The following is a 23,002-nucleotide window of genomic DNA, read 5'->3' as shown; positions in this document are numbered from 1 at the left end:
CACTTCCTCTGCGGGAACATCTTCTCAGGGTCCGAACTTTCATCCTGCTTTACAGTCGCTGGCTTTAACGGCTTGGCTGTTGAGAGCAAGGTGTTAAAGGACGGGTCTGTCTGATTCTGTGACCCCTACCTTACTCAAGGCTAGGAAGTCCACTTCTTGGAAGATTTATCATCGTACGTGGAAAGCGTACATTGATTGGTGCAAATCGCTGAAGCTGCATCCTAGATCCTTTGCTATCAGCAGGATCCTGACCTTTCTACAGAAAGGGGTTGACCAACGTTTGGCATTGGGCACACTTATGTGTCAGATCTTGGCCTTGGCTGTGTACTTCCAATGCCCTTTGGCTACGTACTCTTTGATTCATACGTTTCTTCAGGGTGTTCGCCATTTGGCTTCCCCCAGGAGGTCTCTGTTACCTCCTTGGGACCTTAATTTGGTTCTATCGGTGTAACGAATCAACCGGCACCCCGACCGGGCACCTCCATTGACGGATGCTCCTAGTACTTCCCGAGGGCTCCAAGCACTCCACCAGACACCGTAACCACTTCAGACCCCAGGAACCGCCGCAGCTTGGTTAGGGTCTCACCGTCTCCTACCCACCCTGGACCTACGACAAGGCTCCAGGTTCCCGTGGGTGAACCTTTCTTTCCCCAGAGAGTGCAACAGGAACAAGCTCTTACACAAGCTCTTACAAGAGCTTGGTGATTATCCAAGGGAGTATGAAGGACATAGCAATCCCTTGTAGCATATTACCCCAATGAGAGACAGAACTCTAGATTGAGGGTGAAGTATAACTCAACTTTATTGAACAAGAAACAGACTTTTATACAGTTTTCCCCCGACAAGGTTACTGCCCAGGTGGACATTGTTGAAAACAGGCCCTGACATTCACAATCCAATGAAAACAGAGTTTTACACAGCCATACAGTGTGCACAAAGATATATACACTGTGGGACAATCCCCCCTCCCCCCTTAGCAGCCAATCCACATACACATATACATCCCATAATAAGCTTATCTTAAGGCAGACAGAACAATGTAAGGTCATTAACATTTAACAATGAGACGGGCACAATCCACATTCCCTCCCAATACACAAACAATAGGGACGTATGCCAATGACAGTCTCTGTGTCTCTCACAGACAAGCACATGGAATACACTGTGTAAGGTGGTATTAAATCTTCATATTTCTATATGAAGATATGGTTGACAAATATTACTGTCCCACTTAAAGCAATCCAAACCATTAATTATATGTCTTTCACTCAGTGACGGTTAGTACCGTCACAATCGGTTCTTCAGACATCTCCTTTCGAGAACATAAGACACATTTCCTTGCTCGCCTTGTCGCAGAAAGTTGCCTTTTTGGTGGCTATCCCCTCTGCGTGTAAGGTTTCTGAACTAGTGGCACTGTCTTGCCGCTCTCCTTATCTGGTAATGCACAGGGATAAGGTAGTGTTATGGCCTAATCCGTCGTTTCTTCCTAAGGTGGTTTCAGGCTTCCATCTGAACTAAGACATAGTGCTTCCGTCACTATGTCCGAAACCTTCACATCCTAAGGAAATTGCCTTGCATTGCGTGGATATGGTTCCGCCGATACGGGTGTATCTGGAGACTACGGAGTCCTTTCGTAAATCTGAATCTATGAATACGAATGGACCCCGTAAGGGTCAGGCTGTGTCTGCGGCGATCATCTCTCGATGGATCAGACAGACGGTGGTGAAGGCATATTCTCTTAAGGGCAAGGTTCCTCCTTTCCCTGTCACGGCTCATTCTACCCGGGCGTTGAGTGCCTCTTGGGCTTTCCGCCATCAGGCGTCAGTAATGCAGGTATTCAAGGCGGCCACTTGGTCGGCTGTACATACGTTCACCAAGTTCTACAGAGTGGATGTGTTGGCATCCTCAGATGCGTCCTTTGGTCACAAGGTTTTGCAGGCTGCCATTTAAGGAGCAGTCTACTTTTCTTTCTCCTTTATGGTTTTGCTACAATTGAGCCGCAGTTGTTGCTTGTTGGGCTCCATGTTGTATAGTTGGCTATGTTAGCCGTGGCAATTGCATTCTTTTAAGTTTGTCCTTTTCCCACCCCTCAGTGATTACTGCTTTTGGACGTCCCATCCGTCTATGATTTTAAAGCAGCGGCTACGTACGTCGGTGGACGAAAGAGAAAATGGGATTTTTTACTTACCGTAAAATCCATTTCTCTGTGTCCACTGACGGACGTAGCTCCCACCCCTCTTTTCTCTGAAGAGTTGGGGTTTGGTTATTATTCACTGCTTGCAACTAAACTGAAGATGCAACGGTGAGACCAGGGGTAATAACCCAGGGACCCCGCCCCCCTGGCCGTGTCAAAGCCTTTGGCTCTAGTGGGAGGGGCTTATTACCATCCATCTATGATTTAAAGCAGCAGCTACGTTCATCGGTGGACTCAGAGAAATGGATTTTACCATAAGTAAAAATTCGCATTTTTCAGGTGGGTCTCATCTTGTTCTGATTCTAATGAGTCCTATGTTGCCTGGTTGGCTGTGGTTCAGCCTTGGGGAATTGTTTTCTGTTCCCACCCCTCATGTTTTATGGCACTGCTTTGGGTCATCCCTACTGTTATGAAGAACAGAGACTGCGTCCGTCAATGAACGATAGAGAAAAATGGATATGTGTCTTACCGTAAAATCCTTTTCTCTGAGGTTCATTGACGGGCGCAGTACCCGCCCCTCTTTTTTCAGTTGGGTTGGTATTTTTTTCTCTGACACTGCTTTGATCCAAAACTGACATCCTATAGCAGGGAGAGAGGGTATACCCCCTGTGACTGCCCATAGGCGTAACTTTTTTTCTGGCTAGTGTCCTACTCCTGTAGGGGGCAGTAAACCCTACTGTTAGGAAGAACAAATACTGCGTCCGTCAATGAACTTCAGAGAGAGATTTTAGAGTAAGACAAAAATACAATTTTTCTCTTTTGTTCATTGACAGATACGTCTCATGATCTTCTTAACCATTGGGTTATACTGCCCCCTACAGGAGTAGGACACTAGGCAGAAAATAAAATCTGGCTACACCTATGGGCAGTCCCGGGAGGGGGGGGTATACTCCCTCTCTCTGCTATAGGTACTCAGTTTTTTTTTTTTTTTTCCGCCTAGTCAGGAGTAAGGACCTAGTTCCTTGCTGGGATCTCTGGTCCTGGCAATTTTTTTTTCTTTTTAGAAATAATTTTTGCTCCTGTTTTTTTTTTTGTTTTGTTTTTTCCCTGTGAGATCTACAATCCACTGCCAGACTGGGCTACGGCCTGGGTATTCTAGATCCAGTGGTCACCCCAGTCTGGCCAGCGAGCGCGCACAGACCTCAGCTCCGCCGCAACATAGCCACACCGGACGGAGGCTGGCCTATGAGGTAAATGCCTCATGAGGTTGCATACAACCAGGTCTCGGCCCAAGTCACTTCGTTCCTCCTGGCCGACAGCCCCTCATTTCGATGGAGAGAAGGTTTTGTCTGAAACGGTGCTCGCCTGGTTTCTAGTATGGTAAGTGACTGTCCCCCTTCTCCCCCTGGAGGGTTTTGGAGTGGACATGGCCCCCCCGCCTCCATGGGACCGTCGGATCCCTGGGGGTCCACTCCTCATTAAGCACCCCCGTCATCGGTCGTGTGGTCCCTATGGGCCATGTCGCTCCCCCCTTCCATCGCTGGGGCTGTGGGGTGGCCTGGGATGGGGGCAGGGTGCTGTTCTGGGGATGGGGGCGGGAGGGGTGAGCCGCCAACAACCAGGCGATCGGCTGTATGTGGGGGGGGGGGGTCTGTACCTGGTGGGGACTCCTGCCAGGGGGCCCCCTTCCTGCCTGTCCCGTTTTGAGGTCTAGGTGGGGTCCTCGCCTTCTCTGCTGAGGATCGAATAGGTGCTCTGTTTCTGGTGACCGAGTAGTGCTGCCGGGGCAGTGGGGGTGTCCCTTAGCAGTGTTTTTACACCTTTTCTTGTAGGGGGTCCCCCCTATTGACTCATGGAGTCTTTTGAGTACATTTCCCCACCTGATCCCCTCTCAGCGGCTGCGGGGCCCTCCGGGTACCAACCATCCATCGATGCACTTTTGTCATCCCTCCAGACTTGCATTCGGGTGCTGGGCCTGATGGTGTCTACGTTTGAGGCGGGAACGAAAAAGTCCCTGATATGGTGGCTTCGGTCTCCGGCACTTCGGATGGGCAAATCCTTCCTCCCCTTGTATTGGACAGTGGACACCACGAATGCCAGCCTGTCCGGCTGGGGAGCTGTCCTCTGCAAAAATTCTGCTCAGGGGATCTGGACACTGGAAGAGTCCAGACTGCCGATCAATGTCTTGGATCTCCAAGCGATCAGACTGTACCTGGAACATTGAATGGATCGTCTTCAGGGTTGTCCAGTGCGCATTTAGTCGGAAAATGCTACAGCCATCAAAGAAGTGTCCTGGCGGCTCTGGAGATCGCTGGCATTCTAAGGTGGGCAGAACGGTTAATTCCAGCCACCTCCGCCGTACACATTCCTGGTGTGGAAAACTGGTAGGCGTTGGACAAAGGGGAGTGGTCCCTTCCTCCAAAGGTGTTTCATCAGTTGTCACTGGTGGGGCATTCACTAGGTGGATCTGTTGGAGTCTCTGCTCAACGGAAAGATGCAGCGGTTTGTGGCTCAGTCACGGGACCCTCTCACTGACGCCACAGACGCCTGATTTTACGCCTTCCCTCTTCTCAAGCTTCTGCCAAGACTTCTACGCAGGATCGAGGCAGAAGGGATTCTGGTCATCTTAGTGGCTGGTCGCCGATGTTCCTTAGACGCTTACTCTCAGGAAGGATCTGCTGTCCCAAGGACCGATCTTCCAACCTGCTTTACAGTCGCTGGCTTTGATGGCTTGGCTGTTGAATGCCAGGTGCTGATGGATAGAGGTTTATCTGAGTCTGTGATTCCAACGCTGTTAAAAGCTAGGAAATTTACTCCTCGGAAGATCTACCATCGTACGTGGAAGACGTACGTTGCGTGGTGTGAGTCTCTTGGGGTTCATCTTCGTTCCTTTTCGGTGGCTCCGATTTTTTCCTTCCTTCAACGTGGGGTTGGGCAGGGCCAGGTGTTGGCCTTAGTGGTCTTCTTTCAGTGGCCCTTGGCCACACACTCACTCCCTGGTGCATATCTTTCTTCAGGGAGTTCGGCACTTGGCTCCTCCAGTGTGGTCTCCGTTACCACCTTGGGACCTCAATTTGGTGCTTTCAGTCCTCCAGAAGCCACCCTTTGAGAATCTTTGGGATATTCCCCTGCTTAAGCTGTCCCAGAAGGTGGCCTTTTTGGTGGCTATCACCTCTGCGCGATGGGTGTTGGAATTGGTGGCGTTATCCTGTTGTGTTCACCTTACTTGGTGGCTCAGAGATAAGGTGGTTCTTTGCCTCTGTCCATCGTTCCTTCCAAAGGTTGTGTCTGAATTTCATTTGAATGAAGACATTGTGTTGCCTTCCCTGTGTCCCAGGCAAAAATATCCAAAGCAAATTGCTTTGCATGCCTTGGATGTGGCCTGGGCGATTTAGGGTGTACCTTGCAGCTAGGGAGTCTTTTAGGAAATCAGACTCTTTATTTGTGCTCACGGATGGGGCCTCGGAAAGGGTTGTCCTCTTCCCCTGTGACTATTTCCAGATGGATCAGACAGATGGTAGTTCAGGCCTATTTCATCAAGGGTCAGATTCCTTCTTTCCCTGTCAAGGCGCATTCTACTCGGGCACTCAGTGCCTCCTGGGCTTTCCATCATCCGGCGTCAGTGAAAAAGGGTTTGCAAGGTGCACACTTTCACAAAGTTCTATAAAGTGGATGTGTTGGCATCTGCAGATGCTTTCTTTGGCCGCAAGGTTTTGCAAGCTGCTGTTCAGAGGACTTGGTTCTCTTTAAGGGTGTATTTTTTTTTTTTTTTTTCAGGTGAGCTCCAGTTGTTTTGGTTGAGCTCCTGTTTACCTGGTTGGCTATAGTTAGCCTTGGGAATTTCTTTTTCGCTGTTCCCACCTCTTATGTTTAACACTGCTTTGGGACGTCCCAATAGTTAAGAAGATCAAGAGCTGTCCGTCAATGAACAAAAGAGAAAATGTTTTTTTTTTTTAACTTACCGTAAAATCCATTTCTCTGATGTTCACTGACGGACACAGCTCCAGAATCTTCTTGACCATGGGTTATGCTGCCCCCCTACAGGAGTAGGACACTAGGCAGGAAAAAGCTTTACCACACCTATGGGGCAGTCCCAGGGGGGTATACTCCCACTTCCTGCTATAGGCATTCATTTTAGTTGCAAGCAGTGTTAGAAGAAAAATACCCCAACTTAACAGAGGGGTGGGTGCTGTGTCCGTCAATGAACATCAGAGAAAAGGATTTTACGGTAAGACAAAAAATCCAATTTTCTCTTTTGTTCATTGATGGCCACAGCTCCAGAATCTTCTTTTGGGACGTCCTAAAGCAGTGTTAAATATGAGGGGTGGGAAAAAAACACGGCAGAAAAAAATTCCCAAAAGGCTTAATCTAGCCAACCAGGTAACATGGAGCTTAACCAGGAACCACTGGAGCTCACCTGAAAAAAACCTACACCTTCAAAGAGCACCAATCCTCTCAAACAGCAGCCTGCAAAAACTTTGCAGCCAAAAGCATCCGCAGATGCCAGCACATCCATTTTATAAAATTTTGTGGAAAGTGTGCACAGACGACCAAGTGGCCACCTTGCCAACCTGCACCACTGACGCCTGATGGCAGAAGACCCAGGAGGCACTAAGCGCCCGTGTAGAATGTGCCTTAATAGGGAACCAAAGAACCTGACCCTTGGTGGAATAGGCCTGCACCACTGCCTATCTTGTTCATTTGGAAATGGTCATGGCAGACAAGAGCAACCCTTTGCAAGGTCCATCCGGAAGGACAAATGGTAAGGCTGATCTCCTAAACAATTTGGTTGCCGCAAGGTACACCCTGATCGCCCAACCCACATCCAGAGATTGCAAGGCAGTCTCCTTGGGATGTTTAGGCTTGGGACACAGGGAAGGCAACACAATGACTTCATTCAGCTGGAAACCAGAAAAAACCTTAAGAAGGAACGACTGACAAGGGGGAAGCACCACTTTCTCTGTGAACCACCAAGTAAGGTGAACGACAAATAATGCCGCCAGCTCAGACACTCTGTGTACAGAAGTAATAGCCACCAAGAAGGCTACCTTCTGGAACAATGCAAGCAGAGGAATCTCTGTTTGTGCTCACGGATGGGCCTGCTTCCTCTGCGACCATTTCCAGATGGATCAGACAGACGGTAGTTCAGGCCTATTTCATCAAGGGCCAGATTCCTCCTTTCCCTGTCGAGATCAGGAGCTGTGTCCGTCAATGAACATCAGAGAAATAGATTTTACGGTAAATCAAAAATTCCTTATTTTTGCATGAAGAAAAAAAATGTGCATTTTATTTTTTAAAGGTGCATTTATCCTTTAACCCCTTTTGTGATTCTGAGATTATGAATAGCACTACACATAGGGTGCAGCTGCACAGGTTCACTTTTATTTAGACAATAGAACTGATTCAATATGTATAGATGTACACTGCAGTGAATCTTTTTCTTAGAAACACAAAAAATGTTTTGGTGCAATTTTAGTTCTGGAAATATTTGAAGAGATGGTAGTGGAAGGCTTATTGAGCATACAGCATGTTCTCTGCAGCTGCCATTAGTACTTAAATTGTCTTATTTTATTATTTGTGTAAAGGTGATGCATAGATGTACATTTTATGGCTCAGTACTCTGCTTTGAAGTACTGTAATGCAAAATTGAAGACAAGCCATATTGCTCACTTGTCATGACTAGGGTGAGTCAAATTGATCTGTGGTCATTTTCCAGATGAGCTCTGTTGATTTATGCAGTAGATTTTATTGAAAAAGTCCATGGTAAGACATAACTGTTAGTGTAGGCTAATTCTTCTCTCTCATTCCAGGAATTTGTGTCATTCCTTGGGAACCTCCTGCCCTTCGCCTCATCCTGCCTCCTTTTGTAAATGTACTTTTTTTTAATTCATGTTTTACGTTTGTTTTTATTAATGTATAAACTTTAAATTATACAGTTGACCAATAATGTAAGGTTTTATCTATTGTACTCCAGACTAATCCATGTACGTGTAAATAAAAACAATTTCAAGCTATTGTGTCTAGTGATACGTTACAAAAAAAAAAAAAAATGGTTTGTTCCTACATGATTTACTTGTCTGTCCCATCCTTGTATTTTCATATTTTGTTTCGGGTAGATCTTTTTACAACCAGACAAATGATAAAAAGAGATGTAAATAATTTCAAGACCACCTTGTTATCCAATGGACATTTTCCTTTTTAGCTTTATTTTTTTTTATTTCAATAATTTTATTAGAAAGTTTCATAATAAAGTACAACAATACAAGTAGAGGAACAATGAAAAAAAATAAGGGGGGGGGGGAGTCATGGGAAAGGGCATGGAAACGGTCCCACTGCAGGGAACAGCAATATAAACTGACAGTATCAGGAAAAAAAAGTCCATGGTGACAGGGGGGCCGGCAGCCACCAAAAACGCAATATTGCAACGTGGGGATATGGGCGGGCCTAGTAGGAACAACCCAAAACATGCATACATTTCCCACCCCCACCCACCCCAAACATCCCCGACCCCGCACCATCATATGAAAGAAGGAAGAATTGGCCTGATGGCCGCAATTAACCATCGTCCCCATGGAGGGACCATCAAAGTAACACATTAGGGGGGAAGGGAAAGAAAGATAAAGGAAAAGAAAGAGGAGCAGGGAAAGAAGGGTAAAATGGGGGACACAGAAGCAGTGCATAAATGCATAAAAGTCCAGCTGGCGTAAATAGGTGGCCATCCCCAGAGGGAGGGGCGTGTTCCACCCCATTCCTTCTCCAGAGAGACCCTACCAGCCCGAGAGGTGCCAATCAACCCAAGTCTGTCCGGGGGTCTCCCTCCAAATATCTCAGCCATGGGTGCCAAACCTTCTCAAACAGCTTTACCCTATCATTCAACACTTGCGATAATCGTTCATTAATCATCAGCCATGTCAATTTTGCTCTAAGCATTTCAAGAGGAATTGTTGCCGAACGCCAGGACCTTGCTATCACTATTTTCGCTGCCATAAAAATAAATAGTATAAGTGATTTGGCTCCTTTGGGGGCGTCTAACACCGCTTCCCCTAGCAGCGCCTGTCGCAGGGACTTCCGTAAGTTCACGTGGGTCAAAGAATAAATAAGATTATATATTTTAAAATAAAAAAAGGTGCGTATAGGAGCCTCAGCCCATATAAACACTAGCAGCGCTAAAACAACCTCTAACAAGGTTGAAGGTAAATGGCAAACAAAGTAGGAAATTAATATAAAGCCTTAAAGTTCATAAGTCCATAATATTCTCAGGGTGAAGTCACACGAAAGAATGGGTGCATAGAAAATTCGTTGTGTGGTGGAACACAAGACTTCTTTATCGATCACTCAGCAACCATCATATCCTTCACCTCACCACTGTGCTCCCCCCCCTTGAGAGTGGACACGTACCCTTAACGCTAGGGTTTAGCGCTTTATTCAATCAAAAATCCTCCACTTCCGGATGGTGATCCCCTCAGGATTCCACTCCAACTAGTAGGGATATAGTCAGCGCCTCCTCCTCTCCTCTCACATAAAAAGGGGGGACAGATACCTCCTCCTCTCGTCTCACATAAAAGGGGAACAGATACCCATAGCGTAATATGTACAAACAAGGCTTTATTAAAAAAATTAAAATCACACTCACATGGAATCGGATGTATTTATGCGAACAACATATCCAAGGCACAAAACCCGGTCCTCCTACTACTGACGTTGTCCCCACTGAGCCACACGGTACGGGTGATCCAGCCACCCTATCACGATGTTACTCGGACTCAAATGGCGTTTAGTGCTAGGGATCCTCTGGGATGTCCTTGGTATGGAACAGAATGACCGCGTGCTCACGCCCTGACGCGTTTCGTCGGCACTGGACTTCTACTGAGGGCGTGAGCACGCGGCCACATCACCTCATCTTTATACCCTTATGGGGGGGGGGAGGGTGCAGGTGTGCGTGGTGCTAAACGAAGGGCGGGGTCCTCAACCACGTGGGCAGCCGGAAGTCCGCCGCCAATACGCATACAATCTACGTTGGCGTCCGGAAACCACTCCGCCGCTGATCTCCAGGTCCGTACATCCGGACGCTGGAGACACCGGAAATGACGTCTCTGAACTCCGCCCGTCGTTGTGTCCGCCTATCCGGACATCGATGGGACCGGAAATGACGTTCGTCATTCGTCCCGCCCTGCCCTCGAGGCAGGAAACAGGAAACGAATTAGAGGTGACGTTTAGCAGAACCGCCCCCCACTGAGTCCGCCTATCCGGACACAGAAAGGGACCGGAAATGATGTGCATCCATCGTCCCGCCCTGCCCTCAAGGCAGGAAACAGGAAGTGGAGCCAGCTGTCATCTATTTGTCTGGACAGGAAACCGGAAATGGAGCTCTCAATCTACATATCCCTCATTCTAATACACCGGAACGGCGTAACCCCCTACATGCATATGATGCGAACTTCTCAATAGAGCGAGCCACATCTAGGTCCCGCCCCCCCCCCCCACCGCAAATATGCTACTCGCTAAGGCCGGCTTCATGACCGTCCCTGCGGACAGTGGGGACATCGCCTATATGCATTCCCTCATATACTCCTAAACATTAATTGTATTAGCACACACTTAATGCATACATCTATTATCTCATAACAGTTATACAACCAAAATGAAGGAATATGGGTATAGTTGACACATGCCTCAAAATTGCATATCAAATATCCTCAAAAAATACAAAAAAAGAGAGAGAAACAGGTACAAACACTGATTCCCAGAACGAGCTTGCTATTGCCCGCCAGGCTATATCCCATCAATGTTATATATAAATCAGTGTAAAAATAGTATGAACACTGATCGTTATACTCTCTTAATAGGTACTCACAATGGTTTCTTAAAATACTGATCATTATGAAACGATATTGAATATGTTCCACTCCATGTAATGGGGATATCACTTCAGCTATCACCTTATATTGGTGCTCCCAAGGGGAGCACCAATTCTACCGCATGTGTTAATATCTAAAATAGGGCTCACTGATTAAAATTACAGCAATGGATCTAACCAACTGGGTCCTATTTTTACCTATCATTCTCGATTGTGGTGCTCCTTATATGGTAACACACTATCGGCGTATAAAACTAAACAAAAATGCTCTAGCCAAACAAATGGCCTAACTGACCACTAATAAAACTGTATACCTGAATAACTGAATAAACCATATATATCTGCAGGAAAACACTGGTATCAGCTTATAGCGTAGACCGTTCACTGCAGAGGCTCAATGGGACCTATCCTACAGGTACCCACGAGCTATTGGACATACAGAACTGGTATCCAGGGGAAGGGAAATCTCACGGATATATTAATAATGCTTATGAAACAAAACCAAAACAAAAACGAAATAAAAACCAAAACGGAGGAAAAAGAAGGTTCCAATTGCAAAAAGGGCTAGTACTGATCCTTCTGGGTTAGTAATCACTAATGAAGCAGTTGATATCCAACTCCACGTTCATACCATTAGGGACTAATGCGTTGGTTTGGTAGATCCAGAAGGTTTCTCTTTTAGAGAGCTCCCTAACTCGGTTGGAGCCCCTCCATACCTGTTCCACCTTCTCGATTCCCCAAAAAAGCAACCCCGAAGGGTCCTTATTATGATGGTACTTGAAATGTAGGGGAACACTATGGTATTTATAGCCCTTTCGGATGTTCCCTATATGTTCTGAGACCCTCTTGCCCAGAGTTCTCTTTGTCCGACCGATATAGATCAGCCCGCAAGGACACTGCAAGCCGTATACCACATGCGTGGATCTGCAGGTGATTAGGTCCTGAATCTCGAAGGAACGTCCATTAGCAGATGATGTAAAGGACGTATACCCCCTCAAATGGACATCCACCTGCCTACAGGCCTTGCAATGTCTACACGCATAAAACCCAACTCTGTTATCCCAAAAAAACTTTGGTTTCACAGGTGGGTCGAGAACTTTTTTGACCAGTCTATCGCCGAAACTCGGAGCTTTCCGGTAAATGAAGACTGGTTTCTCAGGGATCATTTTACCTATAAACTTATCCATTTGCAAGATGTTCCAATTTTGTCGGAAAATTTGCTCCACCTCCTTATACTGGATGTTGAAATCTGTTATAAACCCCCACTGATGTCTATCATTGGGCGTTTTAATTTTATCACTCAGACACTCGCTTTGTGGAATTTTTCCGATCTCGTTCATAGTTTGTTCGAGATCTTTTGCTGGATAACCCTTTTCACAAAAGCGATTCTTGATCACCATTGCCTGTTGTTGGTAATCTGAGTCGGCAGTACAGTTCCTTCTCACACGAAGGAACTGTCCTTTGGGGATATTCCTTAACCATGTGCTATGATGTCCACTCTGCACAGGTAAGTAACCATTCCGGTCCGTTGGCTTAAAATAAGCCAATGACACTAGATTGGAACCCTGAATCATAATTTCAACGTCCAGATAGTGAATTTTTTCCTTACTCCAATTGAACTCTAGCTTGATATTGTTTCCATTCGTATTGAGATCCTGTGCAAACGATATCAAGGAGGCTTCGCTACCCGCCCATACAAAAAAGAGATCATCAATGTATCTCTTGTACAGGACGAGCTCGTCCCTAGCGGCGGCGTAAATGTAGCGATCCTCCCATTCCCCCATGAAGAGATTCGCTAGGCTCGGGGCATACTTAGCCCCCATGGCAACGCCCCTCCGCTGGGAGAAGAACGTGCCCCCATACCAAAAATAGTTATGGGACACGCAAAATTGCAGTATCGAGCCTAGGAATCTCCTCTGGGAGAATGGGATATCCGGTCGTTTGCATAGAGCCCAATTTAGCGCTAGCAGGGCGTCATCGTGTTGAATGACCGTATAAAGAGAGGCCACGTCGGCCGTGACCACGTAGACCTCCCCCTGCGGTAAAACGACCCCTCTGATCATAGTAAGGAAATCCTTTGTGTCTCTCAGATAGGATCTGAGAGATTGAACGCTGTCCTGCAAAAAGTGATCTAGGTACTGCCCAATTCTGGAAGTGACCGAATTAATGCTGTTCACTATCGGTCTAGGTGGAGGATTTGTGTCACTTTTATGGATCTTGGGCAGCGTGTATATAGTAGGAACTCTACTATAGCTCGGCACCAGGAACCTTCTTTCCTTTTTTGTTAGTATTCCATCTTGATAGCCCGTATTAACCAGACTTTCCAACTCTCTTCTATACGCAAACGTTGGATTGCCTGGTAACACTCCGTAGGTGGAAGTATCCGATAGCATCTCAGACAGCTGTTGGTCATAGAAACTCTTGTCTAAGATCACCACCCCCCCACCCTTATCAGCTGGCCTAATGATGATATCTTTGCGTTTCTCTAGCAATTCAAGGCCCTCTCTTATATACCGAGGATTTACATCCTTCTTGGGTTTTATTCTTTCCAGGTCTCGGAGGACCGATTGCTTGAACACTTCGACACATTGATTAGCCGGCTGGGGTGGATTAAAGAGCGATTTGTTTTTGAGGCCACTATCTTTACCTATTAGACCATTACCCAAATACTGAGTTTTTTTCAAAACATTTTTACTGGGGTTTAAAAAATGCCGCTTCAAATTAATTTTTCTAATGTATTTGTGGATATCCACATAAACATTGAATTTATTAATTGGCCTTTGGGCTGCGCATTTTAACCCTGCATTAAGTATATTGGTCTCTTTTTCAGTGAGAGTGGTGTTTGTCAAGTTGTATATACCCTTTACTCCTTTTCTCTCCTTCTTTTTTTGGTGTTTGAGTCCACCTCTACATCCTCTGGTTGTACGTCTACCCTGGGCCAAGGGCGGTCCCTTTGGTTGTCCAGGTGGGGGAGCTGGGGCCTCCAAGAGTCCATTTGGGCCCCTACAGGTTTCCCTCTCCACGGTTTCCCCCTCCTCCTCCCACCTCTGCCTCTTCCCCCCCTCCAGGGAAAAGGGCGATTCTGGGCCGGGGTTCTTGGATCTGCAAAACCCGGTGCTTCATTGTACCTATTGTAAGTGGGCACAGAGAAAGTATATCCAGAATCGTACTGGAATTGCCCCTGTTGCGTGTTGCCCCTGTATGGGCCACTCGGGGCTCCCTGTTGCCAATCACTCCTTTGTAAAGGGACAGGAGGACCTCTCTCCTCCATCTCTCTTGAATTGGCATAATGTATCGGTTCACTCCTATAGGGGGTAGGGACCGTACCTACTGTGCGGTTACCTTTTCCTTTGCCTTTACCTTTCCCACGAGGGGTATTTCTCGGCATAGGCATTCGAGGTACAGCTACTGGTGCCAATGGCTGGGGCACCTGCTCGTGGTTGGTGGGTAGTGGTGGCATTTGCCAGGCATATACCATGTTGTTTTTAAAATCTTCCATATCCCTACGGAATTTTTTGACTTTCTTTTTGTGTGTCTCCCGATCTACCTTTTCTAATTTTTTCTGTATATCCGTGTTGAACTTAATTACCTGAGGCGAGTCCTTCTCAGGTTCAATGTTTGCCTTTATCTCAGCTATTCGTTTCTCTAAAATGGTCATCTTTTTCTTTTTCCGTTTTAAAACCAGTTCCTGTAACTTAATGCCCATATTGTTAAAAAATTCTAGCCATTCCTTCTGACTATCCTCATCATCCAAGCCATCCTGTGGGGTGACCTCCCACCTTAGGCTCCGCATGATGATGCGTTCCTTTAGGTACTGCTCGAAGGTGCAGATGTCCCACCATGTGCGTATCTGCTTCTCGAGCAAAATACCCAAAGCAGCCAGATCCGATCCCAGATCTAAATCATTATCGTCCTCAATCTCATCTGCAAATATGTTCTTTATATCAATTTGCCTGTTTTTGAGAAAGAGAATTGCATCCATAGCTGCTAAGTTACCAAAAAACCAAAATATAGAAAAGGAGCAAGAAAGAAAAAGTATTCCTTATCCCACCCACTCAGCGCTCATGTATATGCAATACTCCTAGGATCAAAACGTATGTATCTAGCAATGCAGCAAGATATACTCGTATGCCTATATAACCAATAAAGCAGCAGCTATACTCAAAACATAACATAAAAAAAGGTGCGTATAGGAGCCTCAGCCCATATAAACACTAGCAGCGCTAAAACAACCTCTAACAAGGTTGAAGGTAAATGGCAAACAAAGTAGGAAATTAATATAAAGCCTTAAAGTTCATAAGTCCATAATATTCTCAGGGTGAAGTCACACGAAAGAATGGGTGCATAGAAAATTCGTTGTGTGGTGGAACACAAGACTTCTTTATCGATCACTCAGCAACCATCATATCCTTCACCTCACCACTGTGCTCCCCCCCCTTGAGAGTGGACACGTACCCTTAACGCTAGGGTTTAGCGCTTTATTCAATCAAAAATCCTCCACTTCCGGATGGTGATCCCCTCAGGATTCCACTCCAACTAGTAGGGATATAGTCAGCGCCTCCTCCTCTCCTCTCACATAAAAAGGGGGGACAGATACCTCCTCCTCTCGTCTCACATAAAAGGGGAACAGATACCCATAGCGTAATATGTACAAACAAGGCTTTATTAAAAAAATTAAAATCACACTCACATGGAATCGGATGTATTTATTTATTTGATATGCAATTTTGAGGCATGTGTCAACTATACCCATATTCCTTCATTTTGGTTGTATAACTGTTATGAGATAATAGATGTATGCATTAAGTGTGTGCTAATACAATTAATGTTTAGGAGTATATGAGGGAATGCATATAGGCGATGTCCCCACTGTCCGCAGGGACGGTCATGAAGCCGGCCTTAGCGAGTAGCATATTTGCGGTGGGGGGGGGGCGGGACCTAGATGTGGCTCGCTCTATTGAGAAGTTCGCATCATATGCATGTAGGGGGTTACGCCGTTCCGGTGTATTAGAATGAGGGATATGTAGATTGAGAGCTCCATTTCCGGTTTCCTGTCCAGACAAATAGATGACAGCTGGCTCCACTTCCTGTTTCCTGCCTTGAGGGCAGGGCGGGACGATGGATGCACATCATTTCCGGTCCCTTTCTGTGTCCGGATAGGCGGACTCAGTGGGGGGCGGTTCTGCTAAACGTCACCTCTAATTCGTTTCCTGTTTCCTGCCTCGAGGGCAGGGCGGGACGAATGACGAACGTCATTTCCGGTCCCATCGATGTCCGGATAGGCGGACACAACGACGGGCGGAGTTCAGAGACGTCATTTCCGGTGTCTCCAGCGTCCGGATGTACGGACCTGGAGATCAGCGGCGGAGTGGTTTCCGGACGCCAACGTAGATTGTATGCGTATTGGCGGCGGACTTCCGGCTGCCCACGTGGTTGAGGACCCCGCCCTTCGTTTAGCACCACGCACACCTGCACCCTCCCCCCCCCCCATAAGGGTATAAAGATGAGGTGATGTGGCCGCGTGCTCACGCCCTCAGTAGAAGTCCAGTGCCGACGAAACGCGTCAGGGCGTGAGCACGCGGTCATTCTGTTCCATACCAAGGACATCCCAGAGGATCCCTAGCACTAAACGCCATTTGAGTCCGAGTAACATCGTGATAGGGTGGCTGGATCACCCGTACCGTGTGGCTCAGTGGGGACAACGTCAGTAGTAGGAGGACCGGGTTTTGTGCCTTGGATATGTTGTTCGCATAAATACATCCGATTCCATGTGAGTGTGATTTTAATTTTTTTAATAAAGCCTTGTTTGTACATATTACGCTATGGGTATCTGTTCCCCTTTTATGTGAGACGAGAGGAGGAGGTATCTGTCCCCCCTTTTTATGTGAGAGGAGAGGAGGAGGCGCTGACTATATCCCTACTAGTTGGAGTGGAATCCTGAGGGGATCACCATCCGGAAGTGGAGGATTTTTGATTGAATAAAGCGCTAAACCCTAGCGTTAAGGGTACGTGTCCACTCTCAAGGGGGGGGAGCACAGTGGTGAGGTGAAGGATATGATGGTTGCTGAGTGATCGATAAAGAAGTCTTGTGTTCCACCACACAACGAATTTTCTATGCACCCATTCTTTCGTGTGACTTCACCCTGAGAATATTATGGACTTATGAACTTTAAGGCTTTATATTAATTTCCTACTTTGTTTGCCATTTACCTTCAACCTTGTTAGAGGTTGTTTTAGCGCTGCTAGTGTTTATATGGGCTGAGGCTCCTATACGCACCTTTTTTTATGTTATGTTTTGAGTATAGCTGCTGCTTTATTGGTTATATAGGCATACGAGTATATCTTGCTGCATTGCTAGATACATACGTTTTGATCCTAGGAGTATTGCATATACATGAGCGCTGAGTGGGTGGGATAAGGAATACTTTTTCTTTCTTGCTCCTTTTCTATATTTTGGTTTTTTGGTAACTTAGCAGCTATGGATGCAATTCTCTTTCTCAAAAACAGGCAAATTGATATAAAGAACATATTTGCAGATGAGATTGAGGACGATAATGATTTAGATCTGGGATCGGATCTGGCTGCCTTGGGTATTTTGCTCGAGAAGCAGATACGCACATGGTGGGACATCTGCACCTTCGAGCAGTACCTAAAGGAACGCATCATCATGCGGAGCCTAAGGTGGGAGGTCACCCCACAGGATGGCTTGGATGATGAGGATAGTCAGAAGGAATGGCTAGAATTTTTTAACAATATGGGCATTAAGTTACAGGAACTGGTTTTAAAACGGAAAAAGAAAAAGATGACCATTTTAGAGAAACGAATAGCTGAGATAAAGGCAAACATTGAACCTGAGAAGGACTCGCCTCAGGTAATTAAGTTCAACACGGATATACAGAAAAAATTAGAAAAGGTAGATCGGGAGACACACAAAAAGAAAGTCAAAAAATTCCGTAGGGATATGGAAGATTTTAAAAACAACATGGTATATGCCTGGCAAATGCCACCACTACCCACCAACCACGAGCAGGTGCCCCAGCCATTGGCACCAGTAGCTGTACCTCGAATGCCTATGCCGAGAAATACCCCTCGTGGGAAAGGTAAAGGCAAAGGAAAAGGTAACCGCACAGTAGGTACGGTCCCTACCCCCTATAGGAGTGAACCGATACATTATGCCAATTCAAGAGAGATGGAGGAGAGAGGTCCTCCTGTCCCTTTACAAAGGAGTGATTGGCAACAGGGAGCCCCGAGTGGCCCATACAGGGGCAACACGCAACAGGGGCAATTCCAGTACGATTCTGGATATACTTTCTCTGTGCCCACTTACAATAGGTACAATGAAGCACCGGGTTTTGCAGATCCAAGAACCCCGGCCCAGAATCGCCCTTTTCCCTGGAGGGGGGGAAGAGGCAGAGGTGGGAGGAGGAGGGGGAAACCGTGGAGAGGGAAACCTGTAGGGGCCCAAATGGACTCTTGGAGGCCCCAGCTCCCCCACCTGGACAACCAAAGGGACCGCCCTTGGCCCAGGGTAGACGTACAACCAGAGGATGTAGAGGTGGACTCAAACACCAAAAAAAGAAGGAGAGAAAAGGAGTAAAGGGTATATACAACTTGACAAACACCACTCTCACTGAAAAAGAGACCAATATACTTAATGCAGGGTTAAAATGCGCAGCCCAAAGGCCAATTAATAAATTCAATGTTTATGTGGATATCCACAAATACATTAGAAAAATTAATTTGAAGCGGCATTTTTTAAACCCCAGTAAAAATGTTTTGAAAAAAACTCAGTATTTGGGTAATGGTCTAATAGGTAAAGATAGTGGCCTCAAAAACAAATCGCTCTTTAATCCACCCCAGCCGGCTAATCAATGTGTCGAAGTGTTCAAGCAATCGGTCCTCCGAGACCTGGAAAGAATAAAACCCAAGAAGGATGTAAATCCTCGGTATATAAGAGAGGGCCTTGAATTGCTAGAGAAACGCAAAGATATCATCATTAGGCCAGCTGATAAGGGTGGGGGGGTGGTGATCTTAGACAAGAGTTTCTATGACCAACAGCTGTCTGAGATGCTATCGGATACTTCCACCTACGGAGTGTTACCAGGCAATCCAACGTTTGCGTATAGAAGAGAGTTGGAAAGTCTGGTTAATACGGGCTATCAAGATGGAATACTAACAAAAAAGGAAAGAAGGTTCCTGGTGCCGAGCTATAGTAGAGTTCCTACTATATACACGCTGCCCAAGATCCATAAAAGTGACACAAATCCTCCACCTAGACCGATAGTGAACAGCATTAATTCGGTCACTTCCAGAATTGGGCAGTACCTAGATCACTTTTTGCAGGACAGCGTTCAATCTCTCAGATCCTATCTGAGAGACACAAAGGATTTCCTTACTATGATCAGAGGGGTCGTTTTACCGCAGGGGGAGGTCTACGTGGTCACGGCCGACGTGGCCTCTCTTTATACGGTCATTCAACACGATGACGCCCTGCTAGCGCTAAATTGGGCTCTATGCAAACGACCGGATATCCCATTCTCCCAGAGGAGATTCCTAGGCTCGATACTGCAATTTTGCGTGTCCCATAACTATTTTTGGTATGGGGGCACGTTCTTCTCCCAGCGGAGGGGCGTTGCCATGGGGGCTAAGTATGCCCCGAGCCTAGCGAATCTCTTCATGGGGGAATGGGAGGATCGCTACATTTACGCCGCCGCTAGGGACGAGCTCGTCCTGTACAAGAGATACATTGATGATCTCTTTTTTGTATGGGCGGGTAGCGAAGCCTCCTTGATATCGTTTGCACAGGATCTCAATACGAATGGAAACAATATCAAGCTAGAGTTCAATTGGAGTAAGGAAAAAATTCACTATCTGGACGTTGAAATTATGATTCAGGGTTCCAATCTAGTGTCATTGGCTTATTTTAAGCCAACGGACCGGAATGGTTACTTACCTGTGCAGAGTGGACATCATAGCACATGGTTAAGGAATATCCCCAAAGGACAGTTCCTTCGTGTGAGAAGGAACTGTACTGCCGACTCAGATTACCAACAACAGGCAATGGTGATCAAGAATCGCTTTTGTGAAAAGGGTTATCCAGCAAAAGATCTCGAACAAACTATGAACGAGATCGGAAAAATTCCACAAAGCGAGTGTCTGAGTGATAAAATTAAAACGCCCAATGATAGACATCAGTGGGGGTTTATAACAGATTTCAACATCCAGTATAAGGAGGTGGAGCAAATTTTCCGACAAAATTGGAACATCTTGCAAATGGATAAGTTTATAGGTAAAATGATCCCTGAGAAACCAGTCTTCATTTACCGGAAAGCTCCGAGTTTCGGCGATAGACTGGTCAAAAAAGTTCTCGACCCACCTGTGAAACCAAAGTTTTTTTGGGATAACAGAGTTGGGTTTTATGCGTGTAGACATTGCAAGGCCTGTAGGCAGGTGGATGTCCATTTGAGGGGGTATACGTCCTTTACATCATCTGCTAATGGACGTTCCTTCGAGATTCAGGACCTAATCACCTGCAGATCCACGCATGTGGTATACGGCTTGCAGTGTCCTTGCGGGCTGATCTATATCGGTCGGACAAAGAGAACTCTGGGCAAGAGGGTCTCAGAACATATAGGGAACATCCGAAAGGGCTATAAATACCATAGTGTTCCCCTACATTTCAAGTACCATCATAATAAGGACCCTTCGGGGTTGCTTTTTTGGGGAATCGAGAAGGTGGAACAGGTATGGAGGGGCTCCAACCGAGTTAGGGAGCTCTCTAAAAGAGAAACCTTCTGGATCTACCAAACCAACGCATTAGTCCCTAATGGTATGAACGTGGAGTTGGATATCAACTGCTTCATTAGTGATTACTAACCCAGAAGGATCAGTACTAGCCCTTTTTGCAATTGGAACCTTCTTTTTCCTCCGTTTTGGTTTTTATTTGGTTTTTATTTCGTTTTTGTTTTGGTTTTGTTTCATAAGCATTATTAATATATCCGTGAGATTTCCCTTCCCCTGGATACCAGTTCTGTATGTCCAATAGCTCGTGGGTACCTGTAGGATAGGTCCCATTGAGCCTCTGCAGTGAACGGTCTACGCTATAAGCTGATACCAGTGTTTTCCTGCAGATATATATGGTTTATTCAGTTATTCAGGTATACAGTTTTATTAGTGGTCAGTTAGGCCATTTGTTTGGCTAGAGCATTTTTGTTTAGTTTTATACGCCGATAGTGTGTTACCATATAAGGAGCACCACAATCGAGAATGATAGGTAAAAATAGGACCCAGTTGGTTAGATCCATTGCTGTAATTTTAATCAGTGAGCCCTATTTTAGATATTAACACATGCGGTAGAATTGGTGCTCCCCTTGGGAGCACCAATATAAGGTGATAGCTGAAGTGATATCCCCATTACATGGAGTGGAACATATTCAATATCGTTTCATAATGATCAGTATTTTAAGAAACCATTGTGAGTACCTATTAAGAGAGTATAACGATCAGTGTTCATACTATTTTTACACTGATTTATATATAACATTGATGGGATATAGCCTGGCGGGCAATAGCAAGCTCGTTCTGGGAATCAGTGTTTGTACCTGTTTCTCTCTCTTTTTTTGTATTTTTTGAGGATATTTGATATGCAATTTTGAGGCATGTGTCAACTATACCCATATTCCTTCATTTTGGTTGTATAACTGTTATGAGATAATAGATGTATGCATTAAGTGTGTGCTAATACAATTAATGTTTAGGAGTATATGAGGGAATGCATATAGGCGATGTCCCCACTGTCCGCAGGGACGGTCATGAAGCCGGCCTTAGCGAGTAGCATATTTGCGGTGGGGGGGGGGCGGGACCTAGATGTGGCTCGCTCTATTGAGAAGTTCGCATCATATGCATGTAGGGGGTTACGCCGTTCCGGTGTATTAGAATGAGGGATATGTAGATTGAGAGCTCCATTTCCGGTTTCCTGTCCAGACAAATAGATGACAGCTGGCTCCACTTCCTGTTTCCTGCCTTGAGGGCAGGGCGGGACGATGGATGCACATCATTTCCGGTCCCTTTCTGTGTCCGGATAGGCGGACTCAGTGGGGGGCGGTTCTGCTAAACGTCACCTCTAATTCGTTTCCTGTTTCCTGCCTCGAGGGCAGGGCGGGACGAATGACGAACGTCATTTCCGGTCCCATCGATGTCCGGATAGGTGGACACAACGACGGGCGGAGTTCAGAGACGTCATTTCCGGTGTCTCCAGCGTCCGGATGTACGGACCTGGAGATCAGCGGCGGAGTGGTTTCCGGACGCCAACGTAGATTGTATGCGTATTGGCGGCGGACTTCCGGCTGCCCACGTGGTTGAGGACCCCGCCCTTCGTTTAGCACCACGCACACCTGCACCCTCCCCCCCCCCCATAAGGGTATAAAGATGAGGTGATGTGGCCGCGTGCTCACGCCCTCAGTAGAAGTCCAGTGCCGACGAAACGCGTCAGGGCGTGAGCACGCGGTCATTCTGTTCCATACCAAGGACATCCCAGAGGATCCCTAGCACTAAACGCCATTTGAGTCCGAGTAACATCGTGATAGGGTGGCTGGATCACCCGTACCGTGTGGCTCAGTGGGGACAACGTCAGTAGTAGGAGGACCGGGTTTTGTGCCTTGGATATGTTGTTCGCATAAATACATCCGATTCCATGTGAGTGTGATTTTAATTTTTTTAATAAAGCCTTGTTTGTACATATTACGCTATGGGTATCTGTTCCCCTTTTATGTGAGACGAGAGGAGGAGGTATCTGTCCCCCCTTTTTATGTGAGAGGAGAGGAGGAGGCGCTGACTATATCCCTACTAGTTGGAGTGGAATCCTGAGGGGATCACCATCCGGAAGTGGAGGATTTTTGATTGAATAAAGCGCTAAACCCTAGCGTTAAGGGTACGTGTCCACTCTCAAGGGGGGGGAGCACAGTGGTGAGGTGAAGGATATGATGGTTGCTGAGTGATCGATAAAGAAGTCT

The 23,002-nt window shown here is 46.4% G+C and overlaps 1 protein-coding gene across 1 annotated transcript in view; it reads left to right on the top strand.

Annotated features, from left to right (window-relative positions):
* CDC45 (cell division cycle 45) overlaps positions 1-8,138 on the top strand; it is a 155,162-nt gene extending 147,024 nt beyond the window's left edge. Inside the window, exon 19 of the mRNA XM_082243089.1 lies at positions 7,945-8,138. The gene's annotated coding sequence lies outside the window, so the exon portion shown is untranslated. The remainder of the gene's footprint in view (positions 1-7,944) is intronic.
* The last annotated feature ends 14,864 nt before the right edge of the window (positions 8,139-23,002 follow it).

Source organism: Pelophylax lessonae (assembly GCF_965119305.1).
Source record: "Pelophylax lessonae genome assembly, chromosome: 1".
NCBI classification, from domain to species: Eukaryota; Metazoa; Chordata; class Amphibia; order Anura; family Ranidae; genus Pelophylax; species Pelophylax lessonae.
The sequence above is the reverse complement of the archived record's forward strand: the minus strand, read 5'-3'. Positions and strand labels throughout refer to the sequence as shown.